The sequence below is a fragment of the Macaca fascicularis genome, chromosome X (genome assembly GCF_037993035.2).
Source record: "Macaca fascicularis isolate 582-1 chromosome X, T2T-MFA8v1.1".
Classification (NCBI taxonomy): Eukaryota; Metazoa; Chordata; class Mammalia; order Primates; family Cercopithecidae; genus Macaca; species Macaca fascicularis.
In genome coordinates this window covers 63,792,128-63,814,717 of record NC_088395.1, presented here as the reverse complement: position 1 = coordinate 63,814,717, position 22,590 = coordinate 63,792,128, and positions in this window count along the sequence as shown.

Below are 22,590 nucleotides of genomic sequence, written 5' to 3'. Positions count from 1 at the left end.
TTTCCAGATTTCATCTGAGGATATTTCCTTTTTCACCATAGCCCTCTATGGGCTTCCAAATATCACTTTGCCAATTCCACAAGAACTGTCTTAGCGAAAGGCTTCTTGAGGGGAAAGCTGTAACTCTGTGAGATGATTTCACAGATCACAAAGATGTGTCTCAGAAAGCTTCTTTCTGTTCGTTATCGGAGGATATTTCCTTTGGTCCTATAGTCTTCAAAGGGATCCGAAATATCTGTTCTCAGATTCCACAGAAATAAGGCTAGCAAAGAGATCCACGAAATACAGATGTAACTCTGTGAGTGGAAGTCACACATCACAGAGCAGTTTCTCAGAAAGCTTCTTTCCAGATTTCATCTGAGGATATTTTCTTTTTCACCATAGCCCTCTATGGGCTTCCAAATATCACTTTGCCAATACCACAAGAACTGTCTTAGCGAAAGGCTTCTTGACGGGAAAGCTGTAACTCTGTGAGATGATTTCACAGATCACAAAGAAGTTTTTCAGAAAGCTTCTTTCTCTTTGTTATCGGAGGATATTTCCTTTGGCCGTATAGTCTTCAAAGGGATCCGAAATATCTGTTCTCAGATTCCACAGAAATAAGGCTAGCAAAGAGATCCACGAAATACAGACGTAACTCTGTGAGATGAATTAACAGAACACTAAGCAGTTTCTCAGAAAGCTTCTTTCCAGATTTCATCTGAGTATATTTCCTTTTTCACCATAGCCCTGTATGGGCTTCCAAATATCACTGTGCCAATTCCACAAGAACTGTCTTAGCGAAAGGCTTCTTGAGGGGAAAGCTGTAACTCTGTGAGATGATTTCACAGAACACAAAGAAGTTCCTCAGAAAGCTTCTTTCTCTTTGTTATCGGAGGATATTTCTTTGGCCCTATAGTCTTCAAAGGGATCCGAAATATCTGTTTTCAGATTCCACAGAAATAAGGCTAGCAAAGAGATGCACGAAATACAGATGTAACTCTGTGAGATGAATTAATAGAACACTAAGCGGTTTCTCAGAAAGCTTCTTTCCAGATTTCATCTGAGGATATTTCCTTTTTCACCATAGCCCTCTATGGGCTTCCAAATATCACTTTGCCAATTCCACAAGAACTGTCTTAGCGAAAGGCTTCTTGAGGGGAAAGCTGTAACTCTGTGAGATGATTTCACAGATCACAAAGAAGTTCCTCAGAAAGCTTCTTTCTCTTTGTTATCGGAGGATATTTCTTTGGCCCTATGGTCTTCAAAGGGATCCGAAATATCTGTTCTCAGATTCCACAGAAGTAAGGCTAGCAAAGAGATGCACGAAATACAGATGTAACTCTGTGAGATGAATTAACAGAACACTAAGCAGTTTCTCAGAAAGCTTCTTTCCAGATTTCATCAGAGGATATTTCCTTTTTCACCATATCCCTCTATGGGCTTCCAAATATCACTTTGCCAATTCCACAAGAACTGTGTTAGCGAAAGGCTTCTTGAGGGGAAAGCTGTAACTCTGTGAGATGATTTCACAAAACACAAAGAAGTTTCTCAGTAAGCTTCTTTCTCTTTGTTATCGGAGGATATTTCCTTTGGTCCTATAGTCTTCAAAGGGATCCGAAATATCTGTTCTCAGATTCCACAGATATAAGGCTAGCAAAGAGATGCACGAAATACAGATGAAACTCTGTGAGATGAATTAACAGAACACTAAGCAGTTTCTCAGAAAGCTTCTTTCCAGATTTCATCTGAGGATATTTTCTTTTTCACCATAGCCCTCTAGGGGCTTTCAAATATCACTTTGCCAATTCCACAAGAACTGTCTTAGCGAAAGGCTTCTTGAGGGGAAAGCTGTAACTCTGTGAGATGATTTCACAGAACACAAAGAAGTTTCTCAGAAAGCTTCTTTCTCTTTGTTATCGGAGGATATTTCCTTTGGCCCTATACTCTTCAAAGGGATCCGAAATATCTGTTCTCAGATTCCAAAGAAATAAGGCTAGCAAAGAGATCCACGAAATACAGATGTAACTCTGTGAGATGAATTAACAGAACACTAAGCAGTTTCTCAGAAAGCTTCTTTCCAGATTTCATCTGAGGATATTTCCTTTTTCACCATAGCCCTCTATGGGCTTCCAAATATCACTTTGCCAATTCCACAAGAACTGTCTTAGCGAAAGGCTTCTTGAGGGGAAAGCTGTAACTCTGTGAGATGATTTCACAGATCACAAAGATGTGTCTCAGAAAGCTTCTTTCTGTTTGTTATCGGAGGATATTTCCTTTGGTCCTATAGTCTTCAAAGGGATCCGAAATATCTGTTCTCAGATTCCACAGAAATAAGGCTAGCCAAGAGATCCACGAAATACAGATGTAACTCTGTGAATGGAAGTCACATATCACAGAGCAGTTTCTCAGAAAGCTTCTTTCCAGATTTCATCTGAGGATATTTTCTTTTTCACCATAGCCCTCTATGGGCTTCCAAATATCACTTTGACAATTCCACAAGAACTGTCTTAGCGAAAGGCTTCTTCAGGGGAAAGCTGTAACTCTGTGAGATGATTTCACAGAACACAAAGAAGTTTCTCAGAAAGCTTCTTTCTCTTTGTTATCGGAGGATATATCCTTTGGCCCTATAGTCTTCAAAGGGATCCGAAATATCTGTTCTCAGATTCCAAAGAAATAAGGCCAGCAAAGAGATCCACGAAATACAGATGTAACTCTGTGAGATGAATTAACAGAACACTAAGCAGTTTCTCAGAAAGCTTCTTTCCAGATTTCATCTGAGTATATTTCCTTTTTCACCATAGCCCTCTATGGGCTTCTAAATATCACTGTGCCAATTCCACAAGAACTGTCTTAGCGAAAGGCTTCTTGAGGGGAAAGCTGTAACTCTGTGAGATGATTTCACAGAACACAAAGAAGTTTCTCAGAAAGCTTCTTTCTGTTTGTTATCGGAGGATATTTCCTTTGGCCCTATAGTCTTCAAAGGGATCCGAAATATCTGTTCTCAGATTCCACAGAAATAAGGCTAGCAAAGGGATCCACGAAATACAGATGTAACGCTGTGAGTCGAAGTCACACATCACAGAGCAGTTTCTCAGAAAGCTTCTTTCCAGATTTCATCTGAGGATATTTCCTTTTTCACCATAGCCCTCTATGGGCTTCCAAATATCACTTTGCCAATTCCACAAGAACTGTCTTAGGGAAAGGCTTCTTGAGGGGAAAGCTGTAACTCTGTGAGATGATTTCACAGAACACAAAGAAGTTTCTCAGAAAGCTTCTTTCTCATTGTTATCGGAGGATATTTCCTTTGGCCCTATAGTCTTCAAAGGGATCCGAAATATCTGTTCTCAGATTCCACAGAAATAAGGCTAGCAAAGAGATGCACGAAATACAGATGTAACTCTGTGAGTCGAAGTCACACATCACAGAGCAGTTCATCAGAAAGCTTCTTTCCAGATTTAATCTGAGGATATTTCCTTTTTCACCATAGCCCTCTATGGGCTTCCAAATATCACTTTGCCAATTCCACAAGAACTGTCTTAGCGAAAGGCTTCTTGAGGGGAAAGCTGTAACTCTGTGAGATGATTTCACAGAACACAAAGAAGTTTCTCAGAAAGCTTCTTTCTCATTGTTATCGGAGGATATTTCCTTTGGCCCTATAGTCTTCAAAGGGATCCAAAATATCTCTTCTCAGATTCCAAAGAAATAAGGCTAGCAAAGAGATGCACGAAATACAGATGTAACTCTGTGAGATGAATTAACAGAACACTAAGCAGTTTCTCAGAAAGCTTCTTTCCTGATTTCATCTGAGGATATTTCCTTTTTCACCATAGCCCTCTATGGGCTTCCTAATATCACTTTGCCAATTCCACAAGAACTGTCTTAGCGAAAGGCTTCTTGAGGGGAAAGCTGTAACTCTGTGAGATGATTTCACAGAACACAAAGAATTTTCTCAGAAAGCTTGTTTCTCTTTTTTATCAGAGGATATTTCCTTTGGCCCTATAGTCTTCAAAGGGATCCGAAATATCTGTTTTCAGATTCCACAGAAATAAGGCTAGCAAAGAGATGCACGAAATACAGATGTAACTCTGTGAGATGAATTAACAGAATACTAAGCAGTTTCTCAGAAAGCTTCTTTCCAGATTTCATCTGAGCATATTTCCTTTTTCACCATAGCCCTCTATGGGCTTCCAAATATCACTTTGCCAATTCCACAAGAACTGTCTTAGCGAAAGGCTTCTTGAGGGGAAAGCTGTAACTCTGTGAGATGATTTCACAAAACACAAAGAAGTTTCTCAGTAAGCTTCTTTCTCTTTGTTATCGGAGGATATTTCCTTTGGCCCTATAGTCTTCAAAGGGATCCGAAATATCTGTTCTCAGATTTCACGGAAATAAGGCTAGCGAAGAGATGCAGGAAATACAGATGTAACTCCGTGAGATGAATTAACAGAACACTAAGCAGTTTCTCAGAAAGCTTCTTTCCAGATTTCATCTTAGGATATTTCCTTTTTCACCATAGCCCTCTAGGGGCTTCCAAATATCACTTTGCCAATTCCACAAGAACTGTCTTATCGAAAGGCTTCTTGAGGGGAAAGCTGTAACTCTGTGAGATGATTTCACAAAACACAAAGAAGTTTCTCAGAAAGCTTCTTTCTCTTTGTTATCGGAGGATATTTCCTTTGGCCCTATAGTCTTCAAAGGGATCCGAAATATCTGTTCTCAGATTCCAAAGAAATAAGGCTAGCAAAGAGATCCACGAAATACAGATGTAACTCTGTGAGATGAATTAACAGAACACTAAGCAGTTTCTCAGAAAGCTTCTTTCCAGATTTCATCTGAGGATATTTCCTTTTACACCATAGCCCTCAATGGGCTTCCAAATATCAGTTTGCCAATTCCACAAGAACTGTCTTAGCGAAAGGCTTCTTGAGGGGAAAGCTGTAACTCTGTGAGATGATTTCACAGAACACAAAGAAGTTTCTCAGAAAGCTTCTTTCTGTTTGTTATCAGAGGATATTTCCTTTGGCCCTATTGTCTTCAAAGGGATCCGAAATATCTGTTCTCAGATTCCACAGAAATAAGGCTAGCAAAGAGATCCACGAAATACAGATGTAACTCTGCGAGTGGAAGTCACACATCACAGAGCAGTTTCTCAGAAAGCTTCTTTCCAGATTTCATCTGAGGATATTTTCTTTTTCACCATAGCCCTCTATGGGCTTCCAAATATCACTTTGCCAGTACCACAAGAACTGTCTTAGCGAAAGCCTTCTTGAGGGGAAAGCTGTAACTCTGTGAGATGATTTCACAGATCACAAAGAAGTTTCTCAGAAAGCTTCTTTCTCTTTGTTATCGGAGGATATTTCCTTTGGCCCTATAGTCTTCAAAGGGATCCGAAATATCTGTTCTCAGATTCCACAGAAATAAGGCTAGCAAAGAGATGCACGAAATACAGATGTAACTCTGTGAGATGAATTAACAGAACACTAAGCAGTTTCTCAGAAAGCTTCTTTCCAGATTTCATCTGAGGATATTTCCTTTTTCACCATAGCCCTCTATGGGCTTCGAAATATCACTTTGCCAATTCCACAAGAACTGTCTTAGCGAAAGGCTTCTTGAGGGTAAAGCTGTAACTCTGTGAGATGATTTCACAGAACACAAAGAAGTTTCTCAGAAAGCTTCTTTCTCTTTGTTATCGGAAGATATTTCCTTTGGCCCTATAGCCTTCAAAGGGATCCGAAATATCTGTTCTCAGATTCCAAAGAAATAAGGCTAGCAAAGAGATCCACGAAATACAGATGTAACTCTGTGAGGTGAATTATCAGAACACTAAGCAGTTTCTCAGAAAGCTTCTTTCCAGATTTCATCTGAGGATATTTCCTTTTTCACCATAGCCCTCTATGGGCTTCCAAATATCACTTTGCCAATTCCACAAGAACTGAATTAGCGAAAGGCTTCTTGAGGGGAAAGCTGTAACTCTGTGAGATGATTTCACAGAACACAAAGAAGTTTCTCAGAAAGCTACTTTCTCTTTGTTATCGGAGGATATTTCCTTTGGCCCTATAGTCTTCAAAGGGATCCGAAATATCTGTTCTCAGATTCCACAGAAATAAGGCTAGCAAAGAGATCCACGAAATACAGATGTAACTCTGTGAGTCAAAGTAACACATCACAGAGCAGTTTCTCAGAAAGCTTCGTTCCAGATTTAATCTGAGGATATTTCCTTTTTCACCATAGCCCTCTATGGGCTTCCAAATATCACTTTGCCAATTCCACAAGAACTGTCTTAGCGAAAGACTTCTTGAGGGGAATGCTGTAACTCTGTGAGATGATTTTACAGAACACAAAGAAGTTTCTCAGAAAGCTTCTTTCTCATTGTTATCGGAGGATATTTCCTTTGGCCATATAATCTTCAAAGGGATCCGAAATATCTGTTCTCAGATTCCACAGAAATAAGGCTAGCAAAGAGATCCACGAAATACAGATGTAACGCTGTGAGTCGAAGTCACACATCACAGAGCAGTTTCTCAGAAAGCTTCTTTCCAGATTTCATCTGAGCATATTTCCTTTTTCACCATAGCCCTCTATGGGCTTCCAAATATCACTTTGCCAATTCCACAAGAACTGTCTTAGCGAAAGGCTTCTTGAGGGGAAAGCTGTAACTCTGTGAGATGATTTCACAGAACACAAAGAAGTTTCTCAGAAAGCTTCTTTCTCTTTGTTATCGGATGATGTTTCCTTTGGCCCTATAGTCTTCAAAGGGATCCGAAATATCTGTTCTCAGATTCCAAAGAAATAAGACTAGCAAAGAGATCCACGAAATACAGATGTAACTCTGTGTGATGAATTAACAGAACACTAAGCAGTTTCTCAGAAAGCTTCTTTCCAGATTGCATCTGAGGATATTTCCTTTTTCACCATAGCCCTCTATGGGCTTCGAAATATCACTTTGCCAATTCCACAAGAACTGTCTTAGCGAAAGGCTTCTTGAGGGGAATGCTGTAACTCTGTGAGATGATTTTACAGAACACAAAGAAGTTTCTCAGAAAGCTTCTTTCTCATTGTTATCGGAGGATATTTCCTTTGGCCCTATAGTCTTCAAAGGGATCCGAAATATCTATTCTCAGATTCCAAAGAAATAAGGCTAGCAAAGAGATGCACGAAATACAGATGTAACTCTGTGAGATGAATTAACAGAACACTAAGCAGTTTCTCAGAAAGCTTCTTTCCAGATTTCATCTGAGGATATTTCCTTTTTCACCATAGCCCTCTATGGGCTTCCAAATATCACTTTGCCAATTCCACAAGAACTGTCTTAGCGAAAGGCTTCTTGAAGGGAAAGCTGTAACTCTGTGAGATGATTTCACAGAACACAAAGAAGTTTCTCAGAAAGCTTCTTTCTGTTTGTTATCGGAGGATATTTCCTTTGGCTCTATAGTCTTCAAAGGGATCCGAAATATCTGTTCTCAGATTCCACAGAAATAAGGCTAGCAAAGAGATCCACGAAATACAGATGTAACCCTGTGAGGTGAATTAACAGAACACTGAGCAGTTTCTCAGAAAGCTTCTTTCCAGATTTCATCTGAGGATATTTCCTTTTTCACCATAGCCCTCTATGGGCTTCCAAATATCACTTTGCCAATTCCACAAGAACTGTGTTAGTGAAAGGCTTCATTAGTGGAAAGGTGTAACTCTGTGAGATGATTTCACGGAACACAAAGAAGTTTCTCAGAAAGCTTCTTTCTCTTTGTTATCGAAGGATATTTCCTTTGGCCCTATAGTCTTCAAAGGGATCCGAAGTATCTGTTCTCAGATTCCACAGAAATAAGGCTAGCAAAGAGATCCACGAAATACAGATGTTACTCTGTGAGATGAATTAACAGAACACTAAGCAGTTTCTCAGAAAGCTTCTTTCCAGATTTCATCTGAGGATATTTCCTTTTTCACCATAGCCCTCTATGGGCTTCCAAATATCACTTTGCCAATTCCTCAAGAACTGTCTTAGCGAAAGGCCTCTTGAGGCGAAAGCTGTAACTCTGTGAGAAGATTTCACAGATCACAAAGAAGTTTCTCAGAAAGCTTCTTTCTGTTTGTTTTCGGAGGATATTTCCTTTGGTCCTATAGTCTTCAAAGGGATCCGAAATATCTGTTCTCAGATTCCACAGAAATAAGGCTAGCGAAGAGATGCAGGAAATACAGACGTAACTCCGTGAGATGAATTAACAGAACACTAAGCAGTTTCTCAGAAAGCTTCTTTCCAGATTTCATCTGAGGATATTTCCTTTTTCACCATAGCCCTCTAGGGGCTTCCAAATATCACTTTGCCATTTCCACAAGAAGTGTCTTAACGAAAGGCTTCTTGAGTGGAAAGCTGTAACTCTGTGAGATGATTTCACAGATCACAAAGAAGTTTCTCAGAAAGCTTCTTTCTCTTTGTTATCGGAGGATATTTCTTTGGCCCTATAGTCTTCAAAGGGATCCGAAATATCTTTTCTCAGATTCCACAGAAATAAGGCTAACAAAGAGATGCACGAAATACAGATGTAACTCTGTGAGATGAAATAACAGAACACTAAGCAGTTTCTCAGAAAGCTTCTTTCCAGATTTCATCTGAGGATATTTCCTTTTTCACCATAGCCCTCTATGGGCTTCCAAATATCACTTGGCCAATTCCACAAGAACTGTCTTAGCGAAAGGCTTCTTGAGGGGAAAGCTGTAACTCTGTGAGATTATTTCACAGATCACAAAGATGTGTCTGAGAAAGCTTCTTTCTGTTTGTTATCGGAGGATATTTCCTTTGGTCCTATAGTCTTCAAAGGGATCCGAAATATCTGTTCTCAGATTCCACAGAAATAAGGCTAGCAAAGAGATCCACGAAATACAGATGTAACTCTGTGAGTGGAAGTCACACATCACAGAGCAGTTTCTCAGAAAGCTTCTTGCCAGATTTCATCTGAGTATATTTCCTTTTTCACCATAGCCCTCTATGGGCTTCCAAATATCACTGTGCCAATTCCACAAGACTGTCTTAGCGAAAGGCTTCTTGATGGGAAAGCTGTAACTCTGTGAGATGACTTCACAGAACACAAAGAAGTTTCTCAGAAAGCTTCTTTCTGTTTGTTATCGGAGGATATTTCCTTTGGCCATATAATCTTCAAAGGGATCCGAAATATCTGTTCTCAGATTCCACAGAAATAAGGCTACCAAAGAGATCCACGAAATACAGATGTAACGCTGTGAGTCGAAGTCACACATCACAGAGCAGTTTCTCAGAAAGCTTCTTTCCAGATTTCATCTGAGCATATTTCCTTTTTCACCATAGCCCTCTATGGGCTTCCAAATATCACTTTGCCAATTCCACAAGAACTGTCTTAGCGAAAGGCTTCTTGAGGGGAAAGCTGTAACTCTGTGAGATGATTTCACAGAACACAAAGAAGTTTCTCAGAAAGCTTCTTTCTCTTTGTTATCGGAGGATGTTTCCTTTGGCCCTATAGTCTTCAAAGGGATCCGAAATATCTGTTCTCAGATTCCAAAGAAATAAGACTAGCAAAGAGATCCACGAAATACAGATGTAACTCTGTGTGATGAATTAACAGAACACTAAGCAGTTTCTCAGAAAGCTTCTTTCCAGATTGCATCTGAGGATATTTCCTTTTTCACCATAGCCCTCTATGGGCTTCCAAATATCACTTTGCCAATTCCACAAGAACTGTCTTAGCGAAAGGCTTCTTGAGGGAAAAGCTGTAACTCTGTGAGATTATTTCACAGAACACAAAGAAGTTTCTCAGAAAGCTTCTTTCTCTTTGTTATCGGAGGATATTTCCTTTGGCCCTATAGTCTTCAAAGGGATCCGAACTATCTGTTCTCAGATTCCAAAGAAATAAGGCTAGCAAAGAGATCCACGAAATACAGATGTAACTCTGTGAGATGAATTAACAGAACACTAAGCAGTTTCTCAGAAAGCTTCTTTCCAGATTTCATCTGAGGATATTTCCTTTTTCACCATAGCCCTCTATGGGCTTCCAAATATCACTTTGCCAATTCCACAAGAACTGTCTTAGCGAAAGGTTTCTTGAGGGGAAAGCTGTAACTCTGTGAGATGATTTCACAGAACACAAAGAAGTTTCTCAGAAAGCTTCTTTCTGTTTGTTATCGGAGGATATTTCCTTTGGCCCTATAGTCTTCAAAGGGATCCGAAATATCTGTTCTCAGATTCCACAGAAATAAGGCTAGCAAAGAGATCCATGAAATACAGATGTATCTCCGTGAGATGAATTAAGAGAACACTAAGCAGTTTCTCAGAAAGCTTCTTTCCAGATTTCATCTGAGGATATTTCCTTTTTCACCATAGCCCTCTATGGGCTTCCAAATATCACTTTGCCAATTCCACAAGAACTCTCTTAGCGAAAGGCTTCTTGAGGGGAAAGCTGTAACTCTGTGAGATGATTTCACGGAACACAAAGAAGTTTCTCAGAAAGCTTCTTTCTCTTTTTTATCGGAGGATATTTCCTTTGGCCCTATAGTCTTCAAAGGGATCCGAAATATCTGTTCTGAGATTCCACAGAAATAAGGCTAGCAAAGAGATCCACGAAACACAGATGTAACTCTGTGAGATGAATTAACAGAACACTAAGCAGTTTCTCAGAAAGCTTCTTTCCAGATTTCATCTGAGGATATTTACTTTTTCAACATAGCCCTCTATGGGCTTCCAAATATCACTTTGCCAATTCCACAAGAACTGTGTTAGCGAAAGGCTTCTTGAGGGGAAAGCTGTAACTCTGTGAGATGATTTCAAAGATCACAAAGAAGTTTCTCAGAAAGCTTCTTTCTGTTTGTTATCGGAGGATATTTCCTTTGGCCCTATGGTCTTCAAAGGGATCCGAAATATCTCTTCTCAGATTCCACAGAAATAAGGCTAGCAAAGTGATCCACGAAATACAGATGTAACTCTGTGAGAGGAAGTCACACATCACAGAGCAGTTTCTCAGAAAGCTTCTTTCCAGATTTCATCTGAGGATATTTCCTTTTTCACCATAGCCCTCTATGGGCTTCCAAATATCACTTGGCCAATTGCACAAGAACTGTCTTAGCGAAAGGCTTCTTCAGGGGAAAGCTGTAACTCTGTGAGATGATTTCACATAACACAAAGAAGTTTCTCAGTAAGCTTCTTTCTCTTTGTTATCGGAGGATATTTCCTTTGGCCCTGTAGTCTTCAAAGGGATCCGAAATATCTGTTCTCAGATTCCACAGAAATAAGGCTAGCAAAGAGATGCACGAAATACAGATGTAACTCTGTGAGATGAATTAACAGAACACTAAGCAGTTTCTCAGAAAGCTTCTTTCCGGATTTCATCTGAGGATATTTCCTTTTTCACCATAGCCCTCTACGGGCTTCCAAATATCACTTTGCCAATTCCACAAGAACTGTCTTAGCGAAAGGCTTCTTGAGGGGAAAGCTGTAACTCTGTGAGATGATTTCACAGAACACAGAGAAGTTTCTCATAAAGCTTCTTTCTCTTTGTTATCGGAGGATATTTCCTTTGGCCCTATAGTCTTCAAAGGGATCCGAAATATCTGTTCTCAGATTCCACAGAAATAAGGCTAGCGAAGAGATGCAGGAAATACAGATGTAACTCCGTGAGATGAATTAACAGAACACTAAGCAGTTTCTCAGAAAGCTTCTTTCCAGATTTCATCTGAGGATATTTCCTTTTTCACCATAGCCCTCTAGGGGCTTCCAAATATCACTTTGCCAATTCCACAAGAACTGTCTTAGCGAAAGGCTACTTGAGGGGAAAGCTGTAACTCTGTGAGATGATTTCACAAAACACAAAGAAGTTTCTCAGAAATCTTCTTTCTCTTTGTTATCGGAGGATATTTCCTTTGGCCCTGTAGTCTTCAAAGGGATCCGAAATATCTGTTCTCAGATTCCACAGAAATAAGGCTAGCAAAGAGATCCACGAAATACAGATGTAACTCTGTGAGATGAATTAACAGAACACTAAGCAGTTTCTCAGAAAGCTTCTTTCCAGATTTCATCTGAGGATATTTCCTTTTTCACCATAGCCCTCTATGGGCTTCCAAATATCACTTTGCCAATTCCACAAGAACTGTCTTAGCGAAAGGCTTCTTGAGGGGAAAGCTGTAACTCTGTGAGATGATTTCACAGAACACAAAGAAGTTTCTCAGAAAGCTTCTTTCTGTTTGTTATCGGAGGATATTTCCTTTGGCCCTATAGTCTTCAAAGGGATCCGAAATATCTGTTCTCAGATTCCACAGAAATAAGGCTAGCAAAGAGATCCACGAAATACAGATATAACTCCGTGAGATGAATTAACAGAACACTAAGCAGTTTCTCAGAAAGCTTCTTTCCAGATTTCATCTGAGTATATTTCCTTTTTCACCATAGCCCTCTATGGGCTTCCAAATATCACTTTGCCAATTCCACAAGAACTGTCTTAGCGAAAGGCTTCTTGAGGGGAAAGCTGTAACTCTGTGAGATGATTTCACAGAACACAAAGAAGTTTCTCAGAAAGCTTCTTTCTCTTTGTTATCGGAGGATATTTCCTTTGGCCCTATAGTCTTCAAAGGGATCCGAAATATCTGTTCTCAGATTCCACAGAAATAAGGCTAGCAAAGAGATCCACGAAATACAGATGTAACTCTGTGAGTGGAAGTAACACGTCACACAGCAGTTTCTCAGAAAGCTTCTTTCCAGATTTCATCTGAGGATATTTCCTTTTTCACCATAGCCCTCTATGGGCTTCCAAATATCACTTTGCCAATTCCACAAGAACTGTCTTAGCGAAAGGCTTCTTGAGGGGAAAGCTGTAACTCTGTGAGATGATTTCACAGAACACAAAGAAGTTTCTCAGAAAGCTTCTTTCTCTTTGTTATCGGAGGATATTTCCTTTGGCCCTATAGTCTTCAAAGGGACCCGAAATATCTGTTCTCAGATTCCACAGAAATAAGGCTAGCAAAGAGATCCACGAAATACAGATGTAACTCTGTGAGTCAAAGTCACACATCACAGAGCAGTTTCTCAGAAAGCTTCGTTCCAGATTTCATCTGAGGATATTTCCTTTTTCACCATAGCCCTCTATGGGCTTCCAAATATCACTTTGCCAATTCCACAAGAACTGTCTTAGCGAAAGGCTTCTTGAGGGGAAAGCTGTAACTCTGTGAGATGATTTCACAGAACACAAAGAAGTTTCTCAGAAAGCTTCTTTCTCTTTGTTATCGGAGGATATTTCCTTTGGCCCTATAGTCTTCAAAGGGATCCGAACTATCTGTTCTCAGATTCCAAAGAAATAAGGCTAGCAAAGAGAAACACGAAATACAGATGTAACTCTGTGAGATGAATTAACAGAACACTAAGCAGTTTCTCAGAAAGCTTCTTTCCAGATTTCATCTGAGGATATTTCCTTTTTCACCATAGCCCTCTATGGGCTTCCAAATATCACTTTGCCAATTCCACAAGAACTGTCTTAGCGAAAGGCTTCTTGAGGGGAAAGCTGTAACTCTGTGAGATGATTTCACAGAACGCAAAGAAGTTTCTCAGAAAGCTTCTTTCTCTTTGTTATCGGAGGTTATTTCCTTTGGCCCTATAGTCTTCAAAGGGATCCGAAATATCTGTTCTCAGATTCCACAGAAATAAGGCTAGCAAAGAGATCCACGAAATACAGATGTATCTCCGTGAGATGAATTAACAGAACACTAAGCAGTTTCTGAGAAAGCTTCTTTCCAGATTTCATCTGAGGATATTTCCTTTTTCACCATAGCCCTCTATGGGCTTCCAAATATCACTTTGCCAATTCCACAAGAACTCTCTTAGCGAAAGGCTTCTTTAGGGGAAAGCTGTAACTCTGTGAGATGATTTCACGGAACACAAAGAAGTTTCTCAGAAAGCTTCTTTCTCTTTTTTATCGGAGGATATTTCCTTTGGCCCTATAGTCTTCAAAGGGATCCGAAATATCTGTTCTGAGATTCCACAGAAATAAGGCTAGCAAAGAGATCCACGAAACACAGATGTAACTCTGTGAGATGAATTAACAGAACACTAAGCAGTTTCTCAGAAAGCTTCTTTCCAGATTTCATCTGAGGATATTTCCTTTTTCAACATAGCCCTCTATAGGCTTCCAAATATCACTTTGCCAATTCCACAAGAACTGTGTTAGCGAAAGGCTTCTTGAAGGGAAAGCTGTAACTCTGTGAGATGATTTCAAAGATCACAAAGAAGTTTCTCAGAAAGCTTCTTTCTGTTTGTTATCGGAGGATATTTCCTTTGGCCCTATGGTCTTCAAAGGGATCCGAAATATGTCTTCTCAGATTCCACAGAAATAAGGCTAGCAAAGTGATCCACGAAATACAGATGTAACTCTGTGAGAGGAAGTCACACATCACAGAGCAGTTTCTCAGAAAGCTTCTTTCCAGATTTCATCTGAGGATATTTCCTTTTTCACCATAGCCCTCTATGGGCTTCCAAATATCACATTGCCAATTCCACAAGAACTGTCTTAGCGAAAGGCTTCTTGAGGGGAAAGCTGTAACTCTGTGAGATGATTTCACAGAACACAGAGAAGTTTCTCAGAAAGCTTCTTTCTCTTTGTTATCGGAGGATATTTCCTTTGGCCCTATAGTCTTCAAAGGGATCCGAAATATCTGTTCTCAGATTCCACAGAAATAAGGCTAGGGAAGAGATGCAGGAAATACAGATGTTACTCCGTGAGATGAATTAACAGAACACTAAGCAGTTTCTCAGAAAGGTTCTTTCCAGATTTCATCTGAGGATATTTCCTTTTTCACCATAGCCCTCTATGGGCTTCCAAATATCACTTTGCCAATTCCACAAGAACTGTCTTAGCGAAAGGCTTCTTGAGGGGAAAGCTGTAACTCTGTGAGATGATTTCACAAAACACAAAGAAGTTTCTCAGAAAGCTTCTTTCTCTTTGTTATCGGAGGATATTTCCTTTGGCCCTGTAGTCTTCAAAGGGATCCGAAATATCTGTTCTCAGATTCCAAAGAAATAAGGCTAGCAAAGAGATCCACGAAATACAGATGTAACTCTGTGAGATGAATTAACAGAACACTAAGCAGTTTCTCAGAAAGCTTCTTTCCAGATTTCATCTGAGGATATTTCCTTTTTCACCATAGCCCTCTATGGGCTTCCAAATATCACTTTGCCAATTCCACAAGAACTGTCTTAGCGAAAGGCTTCTTGAGGGGAAAGCTGTAACTCTGTGAGATGATTTCACAGAACACAAAGAAGTTTCTCAGAAAGCTTCTTTCTGTTTGTTATCGCAGGATATTTCCTTTGGCCCTATAGTCTTCAAAGGGATCCGAAATATCTGTTCTCAGATTCCACAGAAAGAAGGCTAGCAAAGAGATCCACGAAATACAGATGTAACTCCGTGAGATGAATTAACAGAACACTAAGCAGTTTCTCAGAAAGCTTCTTTCCAGATTTCATCTGAGGATATTTCCTTTTTCACCATAGCCCTCTATGGGCTTCCAAATATCACTTTGCCAATTCCACAAGAACTGTCTTAGCGAAAGGCTTCTTGAGGGCAAAGCTGTAACTCTGTGAGATGATTTCACAGAACACAAAGAAGTTTCTCAGAAAGCTTCTTTCTCTTTGTTATCGGAGGATATTTCCTTTGGCCCTATAGTCTTCAAAGGGATCCGAAATATCTGTTCTCAGATTCCACAGAAATAAGGCTAGCAAAGAGATCCACGAAATACAGATGTAACTCTGTGAGTCAAAGTCACACATCACACAGCAGTTTCTCAGAAAGCTTCTTTCCAGATTTCATCTGAGCATATTTCCTTTTTCACCATAGCCCTCTATGGGCTTCCAAATATCACTTTGCCAATTCCACAGGAACTGTCTTAGAGAAAGGCTTCTTGAGGGGAAAGCTGTAACTCTGTGAGATGATTTCACAGAACACAAAGAAGTTTCTCAGAAAGCTTCTTTCTGTTTGTTATCGGAGGATATTTCCTTTGGCCCTATAGTCTTCAAAGGAATCCGAAATATCTGTTCTCAGATTCCACAGAAATAAGGCTAGCAAGGAGATCCACGAAATACAGATGTAACTCTGTGAGTCAAAGTCACACATCACAGAGCAGTTTCTCAGAAAGCTTCGTTCCAGATTTCATCTGAGGATATTTCCTTTTTCACCATAGCCCTCTATGGGCTTCCAAATATCACTTTGCCAATTCCACAAGAACTGTCTTAGCGAAAGGCTTCTTGAGGGGAAAGCTGTAACTCTGTGAGATGATTTCACAGAACACAAAGAAGTTTCTCAGAAAGCTTCTTTCTCTTTGTTATCGGAGGATATTTCCTTTGGCCCTATAGTCTTCAAAGGGATCCGAACTATCTGTTCTCAGATTCCAAAGAAATAAGGCTAGCAAAGAGAAACACGAAATACAGATGTAACTCTGTGAGATGAATTAACAGAACACTAAGCAGTTTCTCAGAAAGCTTCTTTCCAGATTTCATCTGAGGATATTTCCTTTTTCACCATAGCCCTCTATGGGCTTCCAAATATCACTTTGCCAATTCCACAAGAACTGTCTTAGCGAAAGGCTTCTTGAGGGGAAAGCTGTAACTCTGTGAGATGATTTCACAGAACACAAAGAAGTTTCTCAGAAAGCTTCTTTCTCTTTGTTATCGGAGGTTATTTCCTTTGGCCCTATAGTCTTCAAAGGGATCCGAAATATCTGTTCTCAGATTCCACAGAAATAAGGCTAGCAAAGAGATCCACGAAATACAGATGTATCTCCGTGAGATGAATTAACAGAACACTAAGCAGTTTCTGAGAAAGCTTCTTTCCAGATTTCATCTGAGGATATTTCCTTTTTCACCATAGCCCTCTATGGGCTTCCAAATATCACTTTGCCAATTCCACAAGAACTCTCTTAGCGAAAGGCTTCTTTAGGGGAAAGCTGTAACTCTGTGAGATGATTTCACGGAACACAAAGAAGTTTCTCAGAAAGCTTCTTTCTCTTTTTTATCGGAGGATATTTCCTTTGGCCCTATAGTCTTCAAAGGGATCCGAAATATCTGTTCTGAGATTCCACAGAAATAAGGCTAGCAAAGAGATCCACGAAACACAGATGTAACTCTGTGAGATGAATTAACAGAACACTAAGCAGTTTCTCAGAAAGCTTCTTTCCAGATTTCATCTGAGGATATTTCCTTTTTCAACATAGCCCTCTATGGGCTTCCAAATATCACTTTGCCAATTCCACAAGAACTGTGTTAGCGAAAGGCTTCTTGAAGGGAAAGCTGTAACTCTGTGAGATGATTTCAAAGATCACAAAGAAGTTTCTCAGAAAGCTTCTTTCTGTTTGTTATCGGAGGATATTTCCTTTGGCCCTATGGTCTTCAAAGGGATCCGAAATATGTCTTCTCAGATTCCACAGAAATAAGGCTAGCAAAGTGATCCACGAAATACAGATGTAACTCTGTGAGAGGAAGTCACACATCACAGAGCAGTTTCTCAGAAAGCTTCTTTCCAGATTTCATCTGAGGATATTTCCTTTTTCACCATAGCCCTCTATGGGCTTCCAAATATCACATTGCCAATTCCACAAGAACTGTCTTAGCGAAAGGCTTCTTGAGGGGAAAGCTGTAACTCTGTGAGATGATTTCACAGAACACAGAGAAGTTTCTCAGAAAGCTTCTTTCTCTTTGTTATCGGAGGATATTTCCTTTGGCCCTATAGTCTTCAAAGGGATCCGAAATATCTGTTCTCAGATTCCACAGAAATAAGGCTAGGGAAGAGATGCAGGAAATACAGATGTTACTCCGTGAGATGAATTAACAGAACACTAAGCAGTTTCTCAGAAAGGTTCTTTCCAGATTTCATCTGAGGATATTTCCTTTTTCACCATAGCCCTCTATGGGCTTCCAAATATCACTTTGCCAATTCCACAAGAACTGTCTTAGCGAAAGGCTTCTTGAGGGGAAAGCTGTAACTCTGTGAGATGATTTCACAAAACACAAAGAAGTTTCTCAGAAAGCTTCTTTCTCTTTGTTATCGGAGGATATTTCCTTTGGCCCTGTAGTCTTCAAAGGGATCCGAAATATCTGTTCCCAGATTCCAAAGAAATAAGGCTAGCAAAGAGATCCACGAAATACAGATGTAACTCTGTGAGATGAATTAACAGAACACTAAGCAGTTTCTCAGAAAGCTTCTTTCCAGATTTCATCTGAGGATATTTCCTTTTTCACCATAGCCCTCTATGGGCTTCCAAATATCACTTTGCCAATTCCACAAGAACTGTCTTAGCGAAAGGCTTCTTGAGGGGAAAGCTGTAACTCTGTGAGATGATTTCACAGAACACAAAGAAGTTTCTCAGAAAGCTTCTTTCTGTTTGTTATCGCAGGATATTTCCTTTGGCCCTATAGTCTTCAAAGGGATCCGAAATATCTGTTCTCAGATTCCACAGAAAGAAGGCTAGCAAAGAGATCCACGAAATACAGATGTAACTCCGTGAGATGAATTAACAGAACACTAAGCAGTTTCTCAGAAAGCTTCTTTCCAGATTTCATCTGAGGATATTTCCTTTTTCACCATAGCCCTCTATGGGCTTCCAAATATCACTTTGCCAATTCCACAAGAACTGTCTTAGCGAAAGGCTTCTTGAGGGCAAAGCTGTAACTCTGTGAGATGATTTCACAGAACACAAAGAAGTTTCTCAGAAAGCTTCTTTCTCTTTGTTATCGGAGGATATTTCCTTTGGCCCTATAGTCTTCAAAGGGATCCGAAATATCTGTTCTCAGATTCCACAGAAATAAGGCTAGCAAAGAGATCCACGAAATACAGATGTAACTCTGTGAGTCAAAGTCACACATCACACAGCAGTTTCTCAGAAAGCTTCTTTCCAGATTTCATCTGAGCATATTTCCTTTTTCACCATAGCCCTCTATGGGCTTCCAAATATCACTTTGCCAATTCCACAGGAACTGTCTTAGAGAAAGGCTTCTTGAGGGGAAAGCTGTAACTCTGTGAGATGATTTCACAGAACACAAAGAAGTTTCTCAGAAAGCTTCTTTCTGTTTGTTATCGGAGGATATTTCCTTTGGCCCTATAGTCTTCAAAGGAATCCGAAATATCTGTTCTCAGATTCCACAGAAATAAGGCTAGCAAGGAGATCCACGAAATACAGATGTAACTCTGTGAGTCAAAGTCACACATCACAGAGCAGTTTCTCAGAAAGCTTCGTTCCAGATTTCATCTGAGGATATTTCCTTTTTCACCATAGCCCTCTATGGGCTTCCAAATATCACTTTGCCAATTCCACAAGAACTGTCTTAGCGAAAGGCTTCTTGAGGGGAAAGCTGTAACTCTGTGAGATGATTTCACAGAACACAAAGAAGTTTCTCAGAAAGCTTCTTTCTCTTTGTTATCGGAGGATATTTCCTTTGGCCCTATAGTCTTCAAAGGGATCCGAAATATCTGTTCTCAGATTCCACAGAAATAAGGCTAGCAAAGAGATCCACGAAATACAGATGTAACTCTGTGAGTCAAAGTCACACATCACACAGCAGTTTCTCAGAAAGCTTCTTTCCAGATTTCATCTGAGCATATTTCCTTTTTCACCATAGCCCTCTAGGGGCTTCCAAATATCACTTTGCCAATTCCACAGGAACTGTCTTAGCGAAAGGCTTCTTGAGGGGAAAGCTGTAACTCTGTGAGATGATTTCACAGAACACAAAGAAGTTTCTCAGAAAGCTTCTTTCTGTTTGTTATCGGAGGATATTTCCTTTGGCCCTATAGTCTTCAAAGGAATCCGAAATATCTGTTCTCAGATTCCACAGAAATAAGGCTAGCAAGGAGATCCACGAAATACAGATGTAACTCTGTGAGTCAAAGTCACACATCACAGAGCAGTTTCTCAGAAAGCTTCGTTCCAGATTTCATCTGAGGATATTTCCTTTTTCACCATAGCCCTCTATGGGCTTCCAAATATCACTTTGCCAATTCCACAAGAACTGTCTTAGCGAAAGGCTTCTTGAGGGGAAAGCTGTAACTCTGTGAGATGATTTCACAGAACACAAAGAAGTTTCTCAGTAAGCTTCTTTCTCTTTGTTATCGGAGGATATTTCCTTTGGCCCTATAGTCTTCAAAGGGATCCGAAATATCTGTTCTCAGATTCCACAGAAATAAGGCTAGCAAAGAGATCCACGAAATACAGATGTAACTCTGTGAGTGGAAGTCACACATCACAGAGCAGTTTCTCAGAAAGCTTATTTCCACATTTCATCTGAGGATATTTCCTTTTTCACCATAGCCCTCTATGGGCTTCCAAATATCACTTTGCCAATTCCACAAGAACTGTCTTAGCGAAAGGCTTCTTGAGGGGAAAGCTGTAACTCTGTGAGATGATTTCATGGAACACAAAGAAATATCTCAGAAAGCTTCTTTCTCTTTGTTATCGGAGGATATTTCCTTTGGCCCTATAGTCTTCAAAGGCATCCGAAATATCTGTTCTCAGATTCCACAGAAATAAGGCTAGCAAAGAGATGCACGAAATACAGATGTAACTCTGTGAGATGAATTAACAGAATACTAAGCAGTTTCTCAGAAAGCTTCTTTCCAGATTTCTTCTGAGCATATTTCCTTTTTCACCATAGCCCTCTATGGGCTTCCAAATATCACTTTGCCAATTCCACAAGAACTGTCTTAGCGAAAGGCTTCTTGAGGGGAAAGCTGTAACTCTGTGAGATGATTTCACAAAACACAAAGAAGTTTCTCAGTAAGCTTCTTTCTCTTTGTTATCGGAGGATATTTCCTTTGGCCCTATAGTCTTCAAAGGGATCCGAAATATCTGTTCTCAGATTCAACAGAAATAAGGCTAGCAAAGAGATGCACGAAATACAGATGTAACTCTGTGAGATGAATTAACAGAACACTAAGCAGTTTCTCAGAAAGCTTCCTTCCAGATTTCATCTGAGGATATTTCCTTTTTCACCATAGCCCTCTATGGGCTTCCAAATATCACTTTGACAATTCCACAAGAACTGTCTTAGCGAAAGGCTTCTTTATTGGAAAGGTGTAACTCTGTGAGATGATTTCACGGAACACAAAGAAGTTTCTCAGAAAGCTTCTTTCTCTTTGTTATCGGAGGATATTTCCTTTGGCCCTATAGTCTTCAAAGGGATCCGAAATATCTGTTCTCAGATTCCACAGAAATAAGGCTAGCAAAGAGATCCACGAAATACAGATGTAACTCTGTGAGTGGAAGTAACACGTCAAACAGCAGTTTCTCAGAAAGCTTCTTTCCAGATTTCATCTGAGGATATTTCCTTTTTCACCATAGCCCTCTATGGGCTTCCAAATATCACTTTGCCAATTCCACAAGAACTGTCTTAGCGAAAGGCTTCTTGAGGGGAAAGCTGTAACTCTGTGAGATGATTTCACAGAACACAAAGAAGTTTCTCAGAAAGCTTCTTTCTGTTTGTTATCGCAGGATATTTCCTTTGGCCCTATAGTCTTCAAAGGGATCCGAAATATCTGTTCTCAGATTCCACAGAAATAAGGCTAACAAAGAGATCCACGAAATACAGATGTAACTCCGTGAGATGAATTAACAGAACACTAAGCAGTTTCTCACAAAGCTTCTTTCCAGATTTCATCTGAGGATATTTCCTTTTTCACCATAGCCCTCTATGGGCTTCCAAATATCACTTTGCCAATTCCACAAGAACTGTCTTAGCGAAAGGCTTCTTGAGGGCAAAGCTGTAACTCTGTGAGATGATTTCACAGAACACAAAGAAGTTTCTCAGAAAGCTTCTTTCTGTTTGTTATCGGAGGATATTTCCTTTGGCCCTATAGTCTTCAAAGGGATCCGAAATATCTGTTCTCAGATTCCACAGAAATAAGGCTAGCAAGGAGATCCACGAAATACAGATGTAACTCTGTGAGTCAAATCACACATCACAGAGCAGTTTCTCACAAAGCTTCGTTCCAGATTTCATCTGAGGATATTTCCTTTTTCACCATAGCCCTCTATGGGCTTCCAAATATCACTTTGCCAATTCCACAAGAACTGTCTTAGCGAAAGGCTTCTGGAGGGGAAAGCTGTAACTCTGTGAGATGATTTCACAGAACACAAAGAAGTTTCTCAGTAAGCTTCTTTCTCTTTGTTATCGGAGGATATTTCCTTTGGCCCTATAGTCTTCAAAGGGATCCGAAATATCTGTTCTCAGATTCCACAGAAATAAGGCTAGCAAAGAGATCCACGAAATACAGATGTAACTCTGTGAGTGGAAGTCACACATCACAGAGCAGTTTCTCAGAAAGCTTCTTTCCACAATTCATCTGAGGATATTTCCTTTTTCACCATAGCCCTCTATGGGCTTCCAAATATCACTTTGCCAATTCCACAACAACTGTCTTAGCGAAAGGCTTCTTGAGGGGAAAGCTGTAACTCTGTGAGATGATTTCATGGAACACAAAGAAATATCTCAGAAAGCTTCTTTCTCTTTGTTATCGGAGGATATTTCCTTTGGCCCTATAGTCTTCAAAGGCATCCGAAATATCTGTTCTCAGATTCCACAGAAATAAGGCTAGCAAAGAGATGCACGAAATACAGATGTAACTCTGT